This window comes from Pipistrellus hanaki (assembly GCF_964339955.1).
Source record: "Pipistrellus hanaki genome assembly, chromosome: 1".
NCBI lineage: Eukaryota > Metazoa > Chordata > Mammalia > Chiroptera > Vespertilionidae > Pipistrellus > Pipistrellus hanaki.
Genome location: NC_140503.1, coordinates 108,369,118 through 108,388,594, shown reverse-complemented (window position 1 = coordinate 108,388,594; position 19,477 = coordinate 108,369,118). Strand labels below are relative to the sequence as shown.

The window sequence follows — 19,477 nt, the reverse complement described above, 5'->3', positions numbered from 1 at the left end:
TATATTCTCTAACCCTGCAGAGCACAGCAATATAGATAAGTCCTATGCTATTTCAATGACAAGGAGAAGTGAATAGGTAGAAGTAATTGCAAAGCACAGTTTAATATCTAAGTATTACACTGCTACACAGAACTTCTCTACTTCTTGAACAGGGAATGCTGAACATAATTGTGCACTTTCTGAATAATGCAGGTTCTTTATTGACCAGGGTGGCAATTCTCTTCTCTATCTGCCTTTGGGTTTCACAGTTTCTATCTCTCCTGCAACACTACGTTGTCCCTGCTATTTTGATGGCCACTTTCAACAGTTTTTTCTCTGCCTCTTTTCCAGTTTGTAGTTTCTTGTAGGCCATGAGCTGGGATAAACAAGTTGGTTAAAAAATTCTGTGTTAAAAGGTAAGTCAATAAGGCCCTGACCTTAGGAGTTAATTGCATGTCCTTGTAACCACCATCAGCCTTCAAGCCTGCCTTTTCCTACTAAATTTTGTCTGAGTTCTCAAGGGTAGAGGTTGTCAGAAATTCCACCTCTGAATAAGTGGGTCATTACTATAATTTAAAGCCTAGTATGTATAATTCTCCTTCATAAAAGTGACATAATAAAGGCCTTATAATTTATATCATGAGCATCAAGTTTGAACTTAAAATGGGAATCAAAATTGAATAGGTTATTTTCAGACATCTCTACAAAAAGCAACCAGTAGGGAGCAATGGGTTTTTCTTTTTCTCTGTTTTCATAGACTAAAGTGTAGTTCCATTTCTCTTTCCCATGAGAACACTGACTTCAGTTATTCAGAGTTCAGACTTTTGACCCAGCAGCCCCTGTGAAGGTTTCAATTTGAAATCTTAAATTGTTAAAGGTTAGTACACAAATTGGGCTATAAAACCAAGACATTTTCTTTAATTGCTTGAAAATATCTTAGGTTAGAAACTAAGTCAAAGATAAAAATGCAAGGTTAATCCTTAAGAAATTCTAAGTCATCAAAATAAATATATTACACAGCAATTATCTTCATCAAAAATTCTGACCCTTTGAGGGGAACAAATTTCTAACTTGAAGGCTGAAGTCTTTCAGCATTGGGGTGCTCAATTCTTCTCTAATATCAGTAGCAAAGATGGTCCTGGGCAATAAGTACCAAGGATCAATCCTACGAAAGCAATTCCACAGTCCTCATGAAATCCCACACATGTAAGGTTTCCTCTTCCTACTTCCTACCACTAACGACATCCAGTGCCAGCTCTCTGTGACTGGAGATCTCTGTCTAGCTGGGTTTCTTTTAGTTTTTCTCACTTGCTAATAGAAGGAATGTGTTACAATAGCAAGTGAAACATCTAAACTTACTCCTATTTCACAATAAATACCTAATCCACTGCAATCTCTCTATATCCTGGATAATGTAGCATCCACATTTTTCTACACACTTCCAACAGCAGCTTCACACTCAATGTACTGTACTTTTTTGTTTAAGAGAATTTTTCTCTCTGGTCTTTTGCTTCTGTGGGAAACTCTCACAGTAATTATTCATGCTTAGTAGATACATAATAAACATTTGAGGAATTTTTCACCTATTTAGGAAATATTTGTACAGTAAGTGCTAGATGAACAAATTAACACTGTCCCTTCCTGTGTGAACTATCCATTGTTGCAAGAAAATATTACCACACACTTAGCAGCTTAAAACAACACGCATTATCTCACAGAATCCATGTATCATAGGTCCAAGCACTGGTCCCACAGGCTTTCCAATCTAGTTAGGGATATAGTCAGATAGATTTGATCTCATCATGTTGTGATGAGGAGCACCTACACCTTTAGCTCCAGGCAGAGGGAGGGTGCTGTGGACGGACTTAGATGTAGGGACTGCAGTGTTCACACACATGCCAAGGAGACCCCTCAGGGTGAGGAGATGACAAAAGAAATAAAGCTGATAAAAGCTAGCTCTCTCCCTGTGCCACCATGTTTCAGCTGGAAAACTGAAAGAAGTCCAGGAATTCAAATTCCAATCAGTTTATCAGGTAATTATAAGCATGCATTTATCAGCTACTAATATATGTAGGCTACCATCTGTGCCAGGCTCCTCAAATTTTAGCCGTGGAACTGGTGATAATACTTTGTTAAATGTAGATTAGAGGAAGGAGTTGAGTAAAGAGCTACCTAACCCAAACAAGGAATATGATAGGGGCAGGGAATAATGTTGGAGGTAAGGGAGCTAGGAATATGAGCCACTGATGTTCTGAGTGCTGGGTATGATTGAGCAAGGCCCCAGCTGCTGGGCTCTGAAACCCATCACCATGTTTGCACCTGGGTCACTCTTCCCTCAGGTTTCTCCCAGCCAGTGACTGAGCATGGCAGGGACATTAAAGCAGTCCCATATTTATGAGGTGAGGCTTGATGACTCCCCAGTGGCCTTGTTTAACTCTCCTTAAGCTCTATTAAGTTTGCTCTGCAGTCTAATACACACATACCGATTGCTCCTAATACACACTCAACCTCACTTTGGGTCAGACCTGCATTGCTGTCTGGCAGCTCTCATAAGCTCAACTAGCTTCCTGCTCATTTTCTTTCACAGGTGTTTTCTCTAATAAATTTATCATGTTTAATCCTATCTTGACATCAGAGACCTGGTCTAATAGGAAGACTGGCAAAGAGAAAGACTTCATTGGAAATAATTTATTGAAAGAGGTATTGCACAAGTTTTTCCAAAAAAAGCGTCCTCATCTAAATAGAGGGTTTATTGACTATATCATCATTTAATCCATGCTGATGGTTCTTAACTTTCAATGCCTTCAGACTACCCCTTTCCACCCCAAACCCTCAATATAACAAAACATTTAAATAGTATTTTTATATAATCAGTATCTACATGGATATCAATAATGACTTTAATTATAAAGAAAATGATTGGACTAGATTAAATTAAAAAGCTTCTGCACAGCAAAAGATAAAATCCTCAAAATGAAAAGGGAACCATCTGTTTGGGAAAACATATTCACCAATGATACATCTGATAAGGGGTTAATTTCCAAAATATATAAAGAACTCATACAACTCAACAAAATGAAGACAAATAATTCAGTTTTTTAAAATAGGCAAAGGAACTGAGTAGACACTTCTCCAAAGAAGACATACAGATGGCCAATAGTCATATTTTTTAAAAAAAATGCTCAATGTCACTATTCATCAGAGAGAGGAAAATAAAACTACAATGAGGTATCACCTCACACCTGCCAGAATGGCTAACATCAATAAATCAACAAACAACAAGTGCTAGCGATGATGTGGAGAAAAGGGAATCCTAGTACACTGCAGATGGGAATGGAGCCTGGGGCAGCCTCTGAGGAATATGGAATTTCCTCAAAAAATTAAATATGAAACTGCCATTTGATGCAGTGATCCCACTTCTGGGAATATATCCTAAGGATCCTGAAACACCGATCAGAAAGAATATATGCACTCCTATGTTCATAGTAGCCTTATTTACAACTAAAGGCCCGTTGCATGAAGATTCGTGCAGTAGGCCTTCCTCCCCTTGGCTGCCAGCACCGGTTTTGTTCTGGCACCCGGGACCCAGGCCTTTGCTCTGGTCACTGCCTTCTATCATTACTCTGGCCAGAGACTTTGCTCCAGCTAGCCAGAGTCTTCAGTGTTCACTCCAGCCGGAGCCTTCAGCCTTCTATGCTCCAACTGGAATGCCACTCCTATAGCTCCCTCTGACCCCCGCCACCTGCCATCCCCCTCACAGCAGGTGTCCGGCCACTCTGCACCTGCATATGCAAATTAACCCACCATCTTTGGTTAATTTGCATACTCACTCTTGATTGGCTGGTGGGCATCAGGGAGGTATGATTGATTTGCATATTTCTCTTTTATTAGTGTAGATTAGTATATGGTAATTTAAAAGATATGTTAGATTGAATAAAAATAAAATGTATTTTATTTTTTTTATTTTTGTAGGTTAAAATAAATTTTTATTTTAAAATTTTTATTAAATGTTAGAAGAAACATACACAATTAACAAATTTTGTATAAAACAATTGACAATCTTTACCCAATTGTAATTGTTTCTATGAAGAATTGGAAATTTTGTAGTGAAACAGAATCTACAAAATATTTATTTTAGGAAGCTATCAAAATGCTAATCTTAGGCAAAATAATGTTTAAAACTAAAATCTGTCGGGACCGGTTTGGCTCAGTGGATAGAGCATCGACCTGCGGACTGAAAGGTCCCAGGTTCGATTCCGGGCAAGGGAATGTACCTTGGTTGAGGGCATATTCCCAGTAGGGGGTGTGCAAGAGGCAGCTGATCGATGATTCTCTCTCATCGATGTTCCTAACTCTCTATCCCTCTCTCTTCCTCTCTGTGAAAAATCAATAAAATATATATATATTTTTTTAAATAAAAGAACTAAAATCTGTATACAAGTGAGTGAGGTCTCAAACACCCATATTCTTTGTCCCAGTGACAAAGTAATGGAAAAATGAACATGAAACTGACTTGCTGAGGAAAAATGAATAAGTATTCTGTAAACTTCTCAAAATCTTTATTACTTTCATAAGCAGTGCCATTACAATGTATTGTTTATCAGACTATGTACTTTCAAATAAAATGAATGTTAATCAAATTAACTTTCTAAAAATAAAAAATCTGTTGCAAAAGAGGCACGTTTTGTTGTAAGGTGTGTTAAAGAAGTTTTCATTATACTGAAGGCTTATGGTATGGACCATAAACCATATAGGAGACAGTCTCCTCACACAGGTAATTTATCCCATTTAGAAGTGAATAACATCTTAGTAGTGTTGCTGGTAAAAAGAAAAAAAAAAAAAAAAAAAAAAAGATACAAGTTCACAATATGATGGCAACCTACAAAAGTGGCAGACAGTTTTGGTCTTTGTTTAAGGGGTACAGTCTGTATAGTTTAACAAAGACTGGCTTTGAATTTTCATTTCAAAAGCATACTTTCTTCCTTTCTGCCCTATTGATACCATCCCAGAGAGCAGAATCCAAACCACCAACTTAAAAAGTATATAGCTCAATGAAGAAAGTAGTAACTGATTTACATAAAAATATAGGAACCAAAATCATCATCAAAGTATTTGAAATCATAAGAAATTTAAAAATTCAGTACTTTGAAAATTTCCCCCTGAGCTATGGATGCTTTTTCCATATAGTTGCTAGTAAAACAGATGCATTCTAGCATTCCAAGTTGTATTATATTTATAAATATTATGATGCTTGGTGCTCAAAACAGTTGTTATGTCTTAGCACAAAATGGCAGCAATTATGTTTTATAACAATCTTTGGTGAGATGCAAGCCTGCAGAAGCCACCTTGTTTTGTTTCTCTCCTCCCTCCTGATACTCTTAGAATCTTCAAGAAATTTTCAGAGGATAAACCCCAAGACCGTAATGAAGGACCAGAAGACCATCCTGCATTGCTGCATCACCTATTGCACGTCGAATTTCCCTTAGAGTTTGATATCACTCCAACAAGTGATCGCCACAAATGATATCTACCTGACAAGCTGGATCAAGATCCATTTTTCGTCTGAGGAATTTTTCTACATGCCCAATAGTTGCTTCTCCTGAAACTTGGACAAACTTCTTCTCCAATGGCTTAAAATGTCCTGTGCCTTCATTAGCACCAATGAATTCTAGTAATAAAGACATATCAAGTTCAGGTGGAATCCGGAACACTGATTCTAAGGCTTTTTTAGATCTTCCTTTGCTTGATGGGACTGGCTGTGGAACAGCAGGTTTAGGTACTTTTAGACCTCTTTCTTTATAGAAATCATGCATTTGCTTTTTTCTCTCTCGTCTAGACCGATCACTAATTTGTACACTATGTCTTGTAACTGCCGGTCCAACCTTATGTTATGAAGAGGTTGTGTCTGATGTACTACTATGTTGCATTTTGGACATCTGTTGCTATAGTAAAAATGTCTTACAATGCAGCTTTTACAAAATGTGTGAAGACATTCTGTAATGGTAGTTGCATCTATTAAGTAACCTTTGCAAATGGAACACAAGATGTATGGGGTCAGCTCAGAGAGATTAATCAGGCGCTCTTCCTCGTCCTCGGATTCCGGCCAGCACCTCCAGCCTCAGCGAGAAGTAGCTCATCTCTTCCTCCTCCTCCTCCTCCTCTTCCTCCTCCAGCTCCTCGTCCTCTTCCAGCTCCTCCTCCTCGTCCACGAAGCGACCCAGGCTGCACTCCAGCTTCAGCTCCGGGGGCCAGGAGCTCGAGAAAAGGTGGCGGACCCCCTTGGCCCATGGCGGGCGCCGGGGTGAGGGCAGGAAGGGAGGTGGGCCGTGGGGACCCTATGGCTGCGGCTCCCTCCGCCTTGGCTGCGGCCACATTAGCCCTCATCAGCACCGGGACCCCCTCCATGCCCAGGTCGGACACCGGGCGAGAAGCGACCAGGCGGCTGGATATAAAAATAAAATTTAAAAGAGAGAAAAAATAATGGGCATGGAAAACAGTATGGTGATTGGGGGATGGGGAGTTGAAAGGAGGTGGAGGAAGGTAAAGGGAAAATAAATATGGAAGACTTGACTTGAGGTGGTGAACACACAATACAGGGTACAGATGATGTATTATAGAATTGTGCACCTGAAACCTGTATAATTTTGTCACCCCAATAAATTCAACAAAAAGGAAAAGAAAAGTATAATGTAAGTACATTGATTGACATGACAAGATATATTGATATATTAAGAATGGTGGCATTAGAGGACTTAATAAGAGTTATTAGTTTGGCTTCTCTTTCTTTTCTAATTTATTCCCAATGATCATGTATCACTTAGATAATAAAAATATTTTTAAATCTTTATTGTTGAAAGTATTGTGTATGTCTCCTTTTCTTCCCCATTGACCCAGTCTAGCTCGCCCATGCTCCCCACCCCAGGCTTTCACCACCCTATTGTCTGTGTCTATGCAATCTGAAAAGGTTCATGTTGTCAATATGAGTAACTTAAGCACACAGCTCAGGCCTAATTTATAGTGGGAAAAACAGATTCAGGGGTCAATGAGATCATTGTTCAAAGTTTAAGTGCCTAGTCTTAGTGCCACTTGGTCAGTGACAGCAAAGGCAAAAGGAAAGACTGCAAACTTTTATATAAGAAGACTATGTTTCAAGCACATAAAACACCCCACTTTCTTGGAAGAACTAGAATTAGGACTGGGTCCCCCATAATATTAACCACAGGGTCTGTGTTAGAGAGACCAGAGGTATTACCACAGTTTTGTCCCCCACTGAGTCTGGGCTGCAGAGAGATGGGAGCTAAACCTCACAAATGCCTACACACCATTTCCTACTCAAAAGATTTCCTTATTCTCTGAAACACATTTTTTTTAATGTGCAAATATCATTGTCTGTCTGCTCTCGGATATGTTCCAGCCTTTTTCCTATTAATTCCATTCTCAGACTCTCTTGTCACTGACTTTGAGCTAGACTGAAAAGTGGGAGAAAGGGGAAAGGTGGGTATCTCTCTCTCTCTCTCTCTCTCTCTCTCTCTCTCTCTCTCTCTACCTTAGAAGTCTCTCCTGAAATGGTCACTTATCCATAACTCTGTTTCCTGAGAAGCAGCTCTGGCATGGCAGTGCCTGCCTTAGTTTTAGCTCCTCCCTTGGGGTATCAAGCTGTAAAGCATGCAATTCCCTGGAGTGGTGTCTGCGTCCCGAAGTCAACCCAAACTGATAAGCCAATCTCATTTAGTCAATCAACCCAAGAAACTTTCAGTAACTGACTGCTAGGATTTTTGAGACATCACTATATTTATGAGGTATTACATGATAACATAAAAGTCAATCATCCATATTAAAGCAAATGACTGTGTGTTTTTAAGCAGCTAATAAAGAAATCAGGAACATTTTAAGTTTAGCCAATCAAAAGATTATTCTTTCTTATGTCTAATATGGGAGCTAGCCATACTAATAATAAAAGTATGACTTCATTGGAAGTCATTTAAAGTTTGATCACTGACTCTGTTTCAGTTAGTTTTGATGCACAAAGTGATCTTGAACTTTTGAAGAAAGTTTGTTTCACCCCTTCCATCACCTTAAAGAAATGCACATCCTCTCTTTACATTCTTCAATTCATTTTCTCCAGATGAACCCAATCTTCTTCTATGCTTAGCAGATTTTCTTTGCTTATTAACAAAGCAGGCTATATCTTTGTATTTTCTAAATGCCTGGTATCTTATGAATTAGCCTCCATTCCTTTATCTTTTCCTCATTCCCCCTAAACCATCCCACCCAAATTTATACACGATTTCTCTCAATAACTTGGCAAAATAAGCAAGATACCAGGCATCTAGAAAATACAAAGATATAGCCTGCTTTGGAGTGACCCCTCATCACAAGCAGCTGTGATCACCTCAGCACCACATCCCAGAACAACTGTTAGCAGTTATCAGTGGGAGGTGACACTGCCTAGGGAGACTGCAGGGGTTCAAATGCCAGCTTCTCACACACAAGCAGAGTAACATTGGGCAAATTATCTAAACTGTACCTCAATTTTCCCAATTGCAAAATGAAGATAATTATAATATGTACCTCATAAAATTGCAGAGAGAATTTAATGAATTTACTCCTGTAATCTTTAATGCATAACTCCATAGAAAGCACTTAATAAATATATGGCATTTGGGGGGCGGAGAGGAGAAAATCTCTAGGACCACGAATTCTCTTAACAATCTTAAACATTTTATTTTAGCACCTAAAACAGTTACATTCACTTTTAATTTTTTCACAGAGAAATTTCATAGAAATATGAACATATAACTATATATTTTATATAAATACATTATACAATAAGATTTACAAAAAGCAATACACATTTCAGAGGGACCATGATTCTGGATGTACTTTTGAAAATGTGGCTAAAATATTGCCACTTTAGAAAAGTTATGATCTTATCTTTCAGGATATTTTTGTAGAAAAATTGTCCTTGAATCAGAGACATCTGCAGATCTGCTAAGTGACAAAAATCTATAGAAAAAAATTAATATAAGGCAGAATAGATGGTGTCAGATGCCCTTGTTTCTTTAAGCACTTGCTTGATCTACCTCAATGAACGTTTTAAAGATTAAGATGAAAATTGGTATTTTAGTGCAAATCTGAGTGTCAGGGCATTTAGAGCTGGTATATCATTCTGTTAAAGGTTAAATTTCACCAAATACACACACACACACACACACACACAAAAGCAGGACTTTTTGACTCTTAAAATTTTGAATTGTCTCCTTTTGAAATATAGCATTCAGGACTGTAATTTTTCTGAAACACATTTTCTGATGAAGAAAGTTACTTAAAAAGCACTATAGGCCAAATGAGATGTATCTTTGTGCACAGACACCTCGTTTTAGGAAAACCTCATTTATAGGTTGTGGAAGTTTGCTTTAGATAAGCATCCAAAACTTAACCACTTTCAAAGTGTTCAATGCCTCTTGCATTTGGAAAATGAGCCAGAATAACAGAATGCAGGCATTTTTAAATGAGTCTAACATTTCTTATACTTTTCTATTATAGCTATTTGTGTTTATTATTCTAACTTATATAATTATTTACAGAAACATGTGTTATATCTTTGAGACTATCAGAAGTGAGTCACTATCAAAAGTAAAATATTATTTAAAACATGTTTTGTTGTTAATCTTATTGAAAGCACATATGATATAGCATTTTGGAAGCTGACAGTCCTGGTTTCAAAATATGGGCCACTTAGGAGGTGTGTGACTATAAATAAATTACCTAATATCCCTCCTCAACTTCCTCATCTGACAAAGTAGAGTGTTCTCAGGAGAATTACACAAAATACAGTATTAAAAATTTTTGGAAGACTGACTCATAGCAACACATCAGATATCAGTTCCATTCTACTTCCCTTCATAAAAAAAATAGACTTGAAATGGGAATATGTCTGTGATTGTTTCATCCACATGCACTAACAAATGAATCTTATCTAGCCTTAAAAACACCCATTTGTGACTTTGGTTATCTATCCTTCATAGACATACATTTTTCTCCTCAGATAGACTGCAACCCAAGAAAAACATTACTGTGATAAAATCATCTATTCAAATGTCATCTACTATAATTATCTTCTGGCAGGACCAATTTATAAATGAATCTACTTGGAATAGTCCCAGGTATTAGTTAGAAACATTATGGTTTGTGTGTGTGTGTGTGTGTGTGTGTGTGTGTGTGTGTGTATGTGTGGACCAAAAGAAAAGATTAATATATAAAATAACATATTAAGTGCAAATTTGTCACAAAAAGAAAGAGTAGTTTTAAGTCTCTAGTCATCATATTTGAGGATCATGAGAAATCTTCATCACCCTGATAGCTGGAAGAATTTTTACAATATATTCCAAATGAAGTAAACAAATTTTTACAATATATTCCAAATGAAGTAAACAAAAGCATGCAAATATGAAAGAAAGAAAAAACATATGGGGGATTAAGTACACAAATATCCTGTTTAGTTATGGTCCTCTAAGTACTGATTTTTTGAAAACTATTTGTCCCTTGGTATCCTCCATTAAAAGAGGAGAATGGCATATGCCTACATAAATATATACACCTACATACTCTTGCTATATTTTTTCACATTCTTAGAGCACTCTCCAACATTCTCTACCAGTGAGAGCAACCCACCAAATTGTGTTTACACTCTGAGTGAGGGTCAGCTTACCACAATGCAACAACTTTCAGCCAATGTGCTCTCTATTAAGTTATCCTGGGCTCTTGTGCCTGCAAATAAATTGTTTATTTCCTGTAACCTCTTTCTGTAATTATTTCTGTATTCTAGTTAACAGTTTTGACCCATCATGACTGCCAAAAGATGATATTGCTGTACCTGCTGCTAAAAAATAAAGGAAGTTGCCCAGCTGGTATGGCTCAGTGGTTGACCCTCAACCTATGAACCAGGAGGTCACAGTTTGATTTCTGATCAGGACATATGTAGAGGTTGATCTACAGTGGGGGCGTGTAAAGGAGGCAAACCATCAGTGATTCTCTCTTATCATTGATGTTTCTGTATCTTTCTCTCTTCCTCTCTGAAATCAATAAAAAAAAATATTTAAAAAATAAAAAATAAATGAAGAAGATGGCACAGTTATTGAAATGCTAGACAGAAGCCCTGAAGGAAATGGACAAAAAAACACCAATTAATATTAAGCACAGAGTAAACATCACTGAGAACTAAAACAATTGGCCAACAATTATAAAATTGTTACATGAAAGAGTGACAACAATCTGGCAGGGAGGTAAAAGTTTGAGCTAAGTGTAGAGAATAAGAGTTATCTTTCAGCATGTGGTGTTGGAAAGGAAATTTGGCTTGACTTATTTATCACAAAACTCGACTTTATTATCTAGGCTAAGCAATAGAAAACAGTTAATGCTTTTAACCAAAGAAATGACCAAAAAAAATGTGTTTCAAAAATAAAATTGTTGATATAGAAACACCACATTTTAAAAATATTTTTTATTGATTTTTTTACAGAGAGGAAGGAAGAGGGATAGAGAGTTAGAAATACTGATGAGAGAGAAACATCAATCAGCTGCTTCCTGCACACCTCTTACTAGGGATGTGTCCGCCACCAAGGTACATGCATTTAACCAGAATCGAACCTAGGACCTGTCAGTCCGCAGGCCGACGCTCTATCCACTGAGCCAAACTGGTTAGAGCTAGAACCACCACATTTTTATCAGGAAAATAAACTAGGATATTTATACTGCCACAAAATAGATTAAGAAAAACAAAAACAATGCAAATAATAATCAAGAATCCCAAATTCTCTACCTAGGTTGGTCAAACTCAGGGAAAATATAGCTCCCTGGTCTGGCATCAGCCACCATTTGACCCATGAACATGAACTTTTAGTACCTCTTCCCATCCATGATTGCTCTCCATAGTGTTCTATCAGATTCTATCTTTACTCTGAAAATAGAGATGGTAATAGGGATTCTACCTCTGGGGAGAGGATGGAACAAGAGACACTTAAAATGTCAGGTCACAGGTAAAGGTTACTCAGCAGAGACATATCTTACTCCAGCATGCCCACCTGCTTGACAGAGGAATTGAAAAGGTTGTCAATGCCTATTAGACAATCTTATTGTGGAAAAAAGGTCCTTTGATTTCTTTTTAACCAAAGGATCACAGGAAACTGGATGTCAAGCCTTTCAAAAGAAGATGAAGGTCTACTTCATCCTGCATTTCAAACAGAAGATCAAGCACCACAACAGGAACATGAGAATCTGAGAACAAAGCAAACCATCCAGCTTCCTACTGGGAGTTTTCCAAGTATAAGTGTTAGTTTTGTAATCCTAGAGGTTTTGAAATACTCACTCATATTTCCCTTGGGGCACTTGTCCTTGATAATGCAGCCCCAAGTTCTTTATCATTTAAGGACAGGAGTGTTTAACATATTTATGTAGTCAAAAATAGTGGCCCTCAGAAATATCCTGTTAGTGTTACAGCTAAAATTGGTTGAACTTTCGGAAGTAATAGAGATCAGCCATCATTATTATGGCACTATGCTGTAAAGATGACAAAACTTATGAGATTTTGTTACAGCAAATGCCCTCAAAAAGGGCTCCGTGTCATCCATTTTCAACATCTTTGCAGGAAGAGTAACTTCAGTGGTCCTCTGAATGTGACTGCTGTACTAATGAGACCAGCAAGAGTGCCCATTCAGAGTAGCCAGTGTATTCATAACCATCTCTGAGTCTTTAGGATCAATTGTCATTAGCCTGAATAATGGCTTTAGTACTTATAAATGAAAATGATCTTTTACATGAAGAATCACTTCAGAGAATAAGGAACAGTTGTGAGGGGCAAATATTACATTTCAATACAGTATTATTTATAATTTTTACTTCTCTAATACATCAGAAGAATTTTAAAACTTTTCTGTGCTATAGGAACTAGGGGGATGATGTCAAATAGGATTTATGACTGGAAAATCAGAGAATTTTCTGAAAGTTTCATAATGGATAATTATATATATATATATATATATATATATATATATATATATATATATCCATCCTAATAATAGATATATATCCATCCTAATAATAGAGTAATAGGCAAATTAATCATCACTCCGCCTCACAAGCAACACCCACCAGCCAATCAGGGCTATTATGCAAATTAACTCAGCCAAGATGAAGGTTAATTTGCATATCAATTCAGCATAGAAAGAAGCTAAGCCTGCAGAAGGAAGAGAAGCTGTGGAGAAGCAAGCAGGGTGGGGAGAAGGGAGGAAAGCAGGCAGGGCCAGTGGAGAAGGAAGGAAAGCAGGTGTGGCCAGGGAAGAAGGGAGGAAAGCAGGTGTGGCCAGGGGAGAAGGGAGGAAATAGGTGGGGCCAGGGGAGAAGGGAGGAAATAGGTGGGGCCAGGGGAGAAGGGAGGAAATAGGTGGGGCCAGGGGAGAAGGGAGGAAAGCAGGTGGGGCCAGGGGAGAAGGGAGGAAATAGGTGGGGCCAGGGGAGAAGGGAGGAAATAGGTGTGGCCAGGGGAGAAGGGAGGAAAGCAGGTGTGGCCAGGGGAGAAGGGAGGAAATAGGTGTGGCCAGGGGAGAAGGGAGGAAAGCAGGTGTGGCCAGGGGAGAAGGGAGGAAATAGGTGGGGCCAGGGGAGAAGGGAGGAAATAGGTGGGGCCAGGGGAGAAGGGAGGAAATAGGTGGGGCCAGGGGAGAAGGGAGGCAAGCAGGTGTGGCCAGGGGAGAAGGGAGGAAAGCAGGTGTGGCCAGGGGAGAAGGGAGGAAATAGGTGTGGCCAGGGGAGAAGGGAGGAAATAGGTGGGGCCAGGGGAGAAGGGAGGAAAGCAGGTGTGGCCAGGGGAGAAGGGAGGAAGTAGGTGGGGCCAGGGGAGAAGGGAGGAAAGCAGGTGTGGCCAGGGGAGAAGGGAGGAAATAGGTGGGGCCAGGGGAGAAGGGAGGCAAGCAGGTGTGGCCAGGGGAGAAGGGAGGAAAGCAGGTGTGGCCAGGGGAGAAGGGAAGAAATAGGTGGGGCCAGGGGAGAAGGGAGGAAAGCAGGTGTGGCCAGGGGAGAAGGGAGGAAATAGGTGGGGCCAGGGGAGAAGGGAGGCAAGCAGGTGTGGCCAGGGGAGAAGGGAGGAAAGCAGGTGTGGCCAGGGGATAAGGGAGGAAATAGGTGTGGCCAGGGGAGAAGGGAGGAAATAGGTGGGGCCAGGGGAGAAGGGAGGCAAGCAGGTGTGGCCAGGGGAGAAGGGTGGAAAGCAGGTGTGGCCAGGGGAGAAGGGAGGAAATAGGTGGGGCCAGGGGAGAAGGAAGGAAATAGGTGGGGCCAGGGGAGAAGGGAGGAAAGCAGGTGTGGCCAGGGGAGACGGGAGGAAATAGGTGGGGCCAGGGGAGAAGGGAGGCAAGCAGGTGTGGCCAGGGGAGAAGGGAGGAAAGCAGGTGTGGCCAGGGGAGAAGGGAGGAAATAGGTGTGGCCAGGGGAGAAGGGAGGAAATAGGTGGGGCCAGGGGAGAAGGGAGGAAAGCAGGTGTGGCCAGGGGAGAAGTAGGAAGTAGGTGGGGCCAGGGGAGAAGGGAGGAAAGCAGGTGTGGCCAGGGGAGAAGGGAGGCAAGCAGGTGTGGCCAGGGGAGAAGGGAGGAAATAGGTGGGGCCAGGGGAGAAGGGAGGAAATAGGTGGGGCCAGGGGAGAAGGGAGGAAATAGGTGTGGCCAGGGGAGAAGGGAGGAAATAGGTGGGGCCAGGGGAGAAGGGAGGCAAGCAGGTGTGGCCAGGGGAGAAGGGTGGAAAGCAGGTGTGGCCAGGGGAGAAGGGAGGAAGTAGGTGGGGCCAGGGGAGAAGGGAGGAAATAGGTGGGGCCAGGGGAGAAGGGAGGAAATAGGTGGGGCCAGGGGAGAAGGGAGGCAAGCAGGTGTGGCCAGGGGAGAAGGGTGGAAAGCAGGTGTGGCCAGGGGAGAAGGGAGGAAGTAGGTGGGGCCAGGGGAGAAGGGAGGAAATAGGTGGGGCCAGGGGAGAAGGGAGGCAAGCAGGTGTGGCCAGGGGAGAAGGGAGGAAAGCAGGTGTGGCCAGGGGAGAAGGGAGGAAAGCAGGTGTGGCCAGGGGAGAAGGGAGGAAATAGGTGGGGCCAGGGGAGAAGGGAGGATAGCAGGTGTGGCCAGGGGAGAAGGGAGGAAAGCAGGTGTGGCCAGGGGAGAAGGGAGGAAAGCAGGTGTGGCCAGGGGAGAAGGGAGGATAGCAGGTGTGGCCAGGGGAGAAGGGAGGAAGTAGGTGGGGCCAGGGGAGAAGGGAGGAAAGCAGGTGTGGCCAGGGGAGAAGGGAGGAAAGCAGGTGTGGCCAGGGGAGAAGGGAGGAAATAGGTGGGGCCAGGGGAGAAGGGAGGATAGCAGGTGTGGCCAGGGGAGAAGGGAGGAAGTAGCTGGGGCCAGGGGAGAAGGGAGGAAAGCAGGTGTGGCCAGGGGAGAAGGGTGGAAAGCAGGTGTGGCCAGGGGAGAAGGGAGGAAGTAGGTGGGGCCAGGGGAGAAGGGAGGCAAGCAGGTGTGGCCAGGGGAGAAGGGAGGAAATAGGTGTGGCCAGGGGAGAAGGGAGGAAGTAGGTGGGGCCAGGGGAGAAGGGAGGAAATAGGTGGGGCCAGGGGAGAAGGGAGGCAAGCAGGTGTGGCCAGGGGAGAAGGAAGGAAAGCAGGTGGGACCAGGGGAGAAGGGAGGAAATAGGCGGGGCAGCGACCACAGAAGGAATCTTCCTGCAATGGGCCACTAGTGTATATATATAAAAGCCTAAGAGACCCTTATGATTGGTCAATCGAACCACTGGTCAACTGGTCATTATGACGTGCACTGACCACCAGGGTGCAGACACTCAATGCAGGAGCAGCCCCCAGTGGTCAGTGCCTTCCCACAGCAACCTCCCACAACTGGCCAACCTCCAGCGGTCCCTCCCCCTGGCTAGCCAACCTCCCACGGGCCCTCCCCTATCGGGTCTGAGCAAGACAGCCTCAATTATTGGCCAGGCCGAGGGACCCTATCAGTGCATGAATTCATGCACTGGGCCTCTAGTAATAAATATTTTCTTTTTTTATCACTTTAAAATTAATGACTGTAAATCATAAGGATAAAAATAACTAGAAAAAAATTACAATTTAAAGAAACTAATATTCCACATAGATGTTTGCATTCTAAAGCAGATTTTAGAAACTTCAAAGAATAGCTAGCATAAATAAATTAAATGTGGGAAAACATTATTTGTATAGAGTAAATTGTATATTTCATAGCAAATATTATATATTTCATAGCAAATATTTCCATTTGTCATGTGAGTCCTTATGAGTCTGTAAACAAGTGTCAGCTACCGCATGGAAATTGATTAACTTCATAAATAACATTTGTCTTAGAACAGAGTACTCTAAGCTACATAAACAGTTTCTGAATTGCAATTGATACTGAATTCAGATGCTGAATTGCAATTGATACTAAATTATTTTTAAATGTGTCCCATGAAGAGAGATATGCAAGAATTATGGGAAAGCTTCATTACAGATTGATTTGTATAATAGCTCCAGTGAATTCAGAATTAGCCAAGATGGCTGACACATCCAGAGCATTCATAGTGAGGAGAGCTACAGATCAGAAAGTGATCCTACAATAAGAAAACCACCTGCCCTAGTTGGGCTGGCTCAGTGGATAGAGCATTGGCCTGCAGACTGAAGAATCCCAGATTCAGTTCCAATCAAGACCATATGATTGGGTTGCAAGCTCCATCTCCAGTGCAGGAGGCTGCTGATCAATGATTCTCTCTCATCATTGATGTTTCTCTCTCCCCCTCTCCCTTCTTCTCTGAAGTCAATAAAATATATTTTTAAAAATAATAATTCAACAATCTAAAAAGAAAAAGAAAACCACCCAAACATATTGTTTTAAATAGAAAAAAAAAATAATGTCAAGGACTTCCCAAATTAATCAAAATAATTCACCCTACCTTTTGTGCTGTTTTCAATTAGGCAAGATACTGAGTCAGCTGAATCTTGAAATACAAAGTATGCTTTTTGTGAGCATTACCCACTCCACACACCATCACAATACTTTTTTTTTTCTTAGCGCAAATACATACTGACTTCTTTTTTAATTTTTATTAAATTTATTGTGGTGACATTGGTTAATAAAATTATATAGTTTTCAGGTGTACAATTCTATAATACATAACTTATGTATTGTATTGTGTGTTCACCATTCAAAGTCGAGTTTCTTCTATCACCAAGTATCCCCCCTTTATACTTTTCTACTTTCTCTTATCCCTCTTTACCTTTGGTAATCACCGTGTGTCTGTGTCTATGAATTTGTTTGTTGTTGTGGTAGTGGTTTTTTGATTAATTCCTTCCAACACCTCTCCCCTAGAACAACTATCAGTCTGTTTTCTGTATTTATGAGTCTGATTCTATTTTGTTTGTTTGTTAATTTTGTTCATTAGATTACAAGTAAAATCATGTAGCATTTTTCTATCTCTTACTGGCTTATTTCACTTAGCATAATACTCTTCAGCCCATTTATGCTGACTCAAAAAGTATGATTTCCTTTTTATGGACAAGCAGTATTCCATTGGATAAACGTACCACAGCTCCTTTATCCACTCCTCTCTAATGGACACCAGGCTACTTCCAAATGTTGGGTATTATAAATAATGCTGCTAAGAACATAGGGGTACATATATTCTTTCAGATTGGTGTTTCATGATTCTTAGGATATATTTCCAAAAGTGGGATCACTACGTCAAATGGCAGTTACATTTTTTATTTTTTGAGGAAACTACATACTGTTTTTCACAGTGGCTGCAGTAATATGCATTCCCACCTACAGCACACCAGGGTTCTCTTTTCTCCACATCTCTGCCAGCACTTGTTGTTTGTTGATTTATTGTTGATAGTAATTCTGATAGGTATGAAATGAGATTTTATTGTGGTTTTAATTTTTATTTCTCTGATGATTAGTAATGTTGAGCATCTTTTCATATGTATTTTGGCCATCTGTTTGTTCTTTTTGGAGAAGTAGCTATTCAGGTCCTTTGGCCATATTTTAATTGGATTGGGGTTTGTGTGTGTGTGTGTGTGTGTGTGTGTGTGTGTGTTGAGTTATATAAGAGATTTATACATTTTGAATATAACCCCTTATCATATGTATCATTGGTAAATATGTTCTCCCATTCGTTTGGGTTGTCTTCATTTGGTGATGATTTCCTTTGCTACGCAAAATCTTTTTTGTTTAATATAGTCCCATTTGTTTATTTTTTCTTTATTTCCCCATGCCTGAGGAGATATATCTATGACAAAATGGTGGTGGAATAGATGGATGTGTCCCAAGCCTTGTCCTGGAGCAGATAGAACAAGTAACTAAATTGAATAATATTCACCCCAAATTGGCGATGTAGACACAGCTGGTGAGACAATTTTCAGCCAGGAAGGGCAGAAGACACCTGGAGAAAGGTAAAATCAGGGATCTGGGCTTGAGAGAACTGTGAAACCTCCAAGCCCAGAGGATCAGAAGGAAACCGCATAGCGCTGAGGCCGCGTGCCTTGGGACAGGCACAGCATCTGACTGTGGAATGGAGGTCTGCAGGACTGCTGGTGGCAGGGGATTCTAGATCTGGGTCACGAGAGACTGAGCCCAGAGTGGGCAGCCCAAACGGCTGCCCACGCCATGCACTGCTAGGGGGAGAGGAGTTCCCAATGGCACAACTCTTTCCTCTCGTTTTGGTCTTTGATTTTGTTCGCTGAACCAAGTTCATAGGACCTTTCAAATACAGACACACACACCCGTGGCTGAGGTGCAAGTGAAGGTACGGACTTGTAGAGTATGGGGAGAGGCGGGGGAGAGTAGAGAATCCGAGAGGGGTGGTCTCAAGTCTGGCACTGAGTTATACCTGAAGTGTAGGACCTAGGCAGCAATTTTCTCCCAAAGAGATAGACCCTCCCTGCAGCATCCAGGCAACCAATATTGCCACATCCAGACTACACTTTGTACCCTGAGTGGTACAAAGTATGACAAAAAAAAAAAAAAAAAAAAAAAAAAATCTGAAAAGTCCTTGAGAGACCTCAGGGACTGGCCTAAATAGAGGTCTTCAGTCCCAGCAACAGGAAGCTGAGACGCAGCAGATAGTACAGAGAGTTGGATCTTAAATCAGCCCTCACAAAGAATTAAAACATGGCAGAAAGGAATGACACTTCACTTTTTCATTTTTATTTTATTTTATTTTATTATTATTTTATCTTTTTTCCTTTTTCATTTATTGCTTTCTTTTTTATTTCTTTTCACATTATTATTTCATTATTCTATTTTTTAAATTTTATCCTATTTTTTAATAAGTTTTATTATTTTTTATTATCTTGTTTTTTTCTTCTCTTTCTCTTTCTTCTTATCCACTAATCCTCTTTCCACTTCCTCTATATTGAACTGAGATCCTCCTCATATTCATCCAACTCTTAATTTCTGAATATAAGATTTTACCCCCAC

At 40.7% G+C, this 19,477-nt stretch overlaps 1 pseudogene across 1 annotated transcript; it reads right to left on the bottom strand.

Annotated features, from left to right (window-relative positions):
* Nucleotides 1–5,274: 5,274 nt before the first annotated feature.
* Nucleotides 5,275–6,384, bottom strand: LOC311623351 (polycomb group RING finger protein 6-like; annotated as a pseudogene). Its single transcript has one exon. The product of its transcript is annotated as a polycomb group RING finger protein 6-like (transcript).
* Between the last annotated feature and the right edge of the window lie 13,093 nt (nucleotides 6,385–19,477).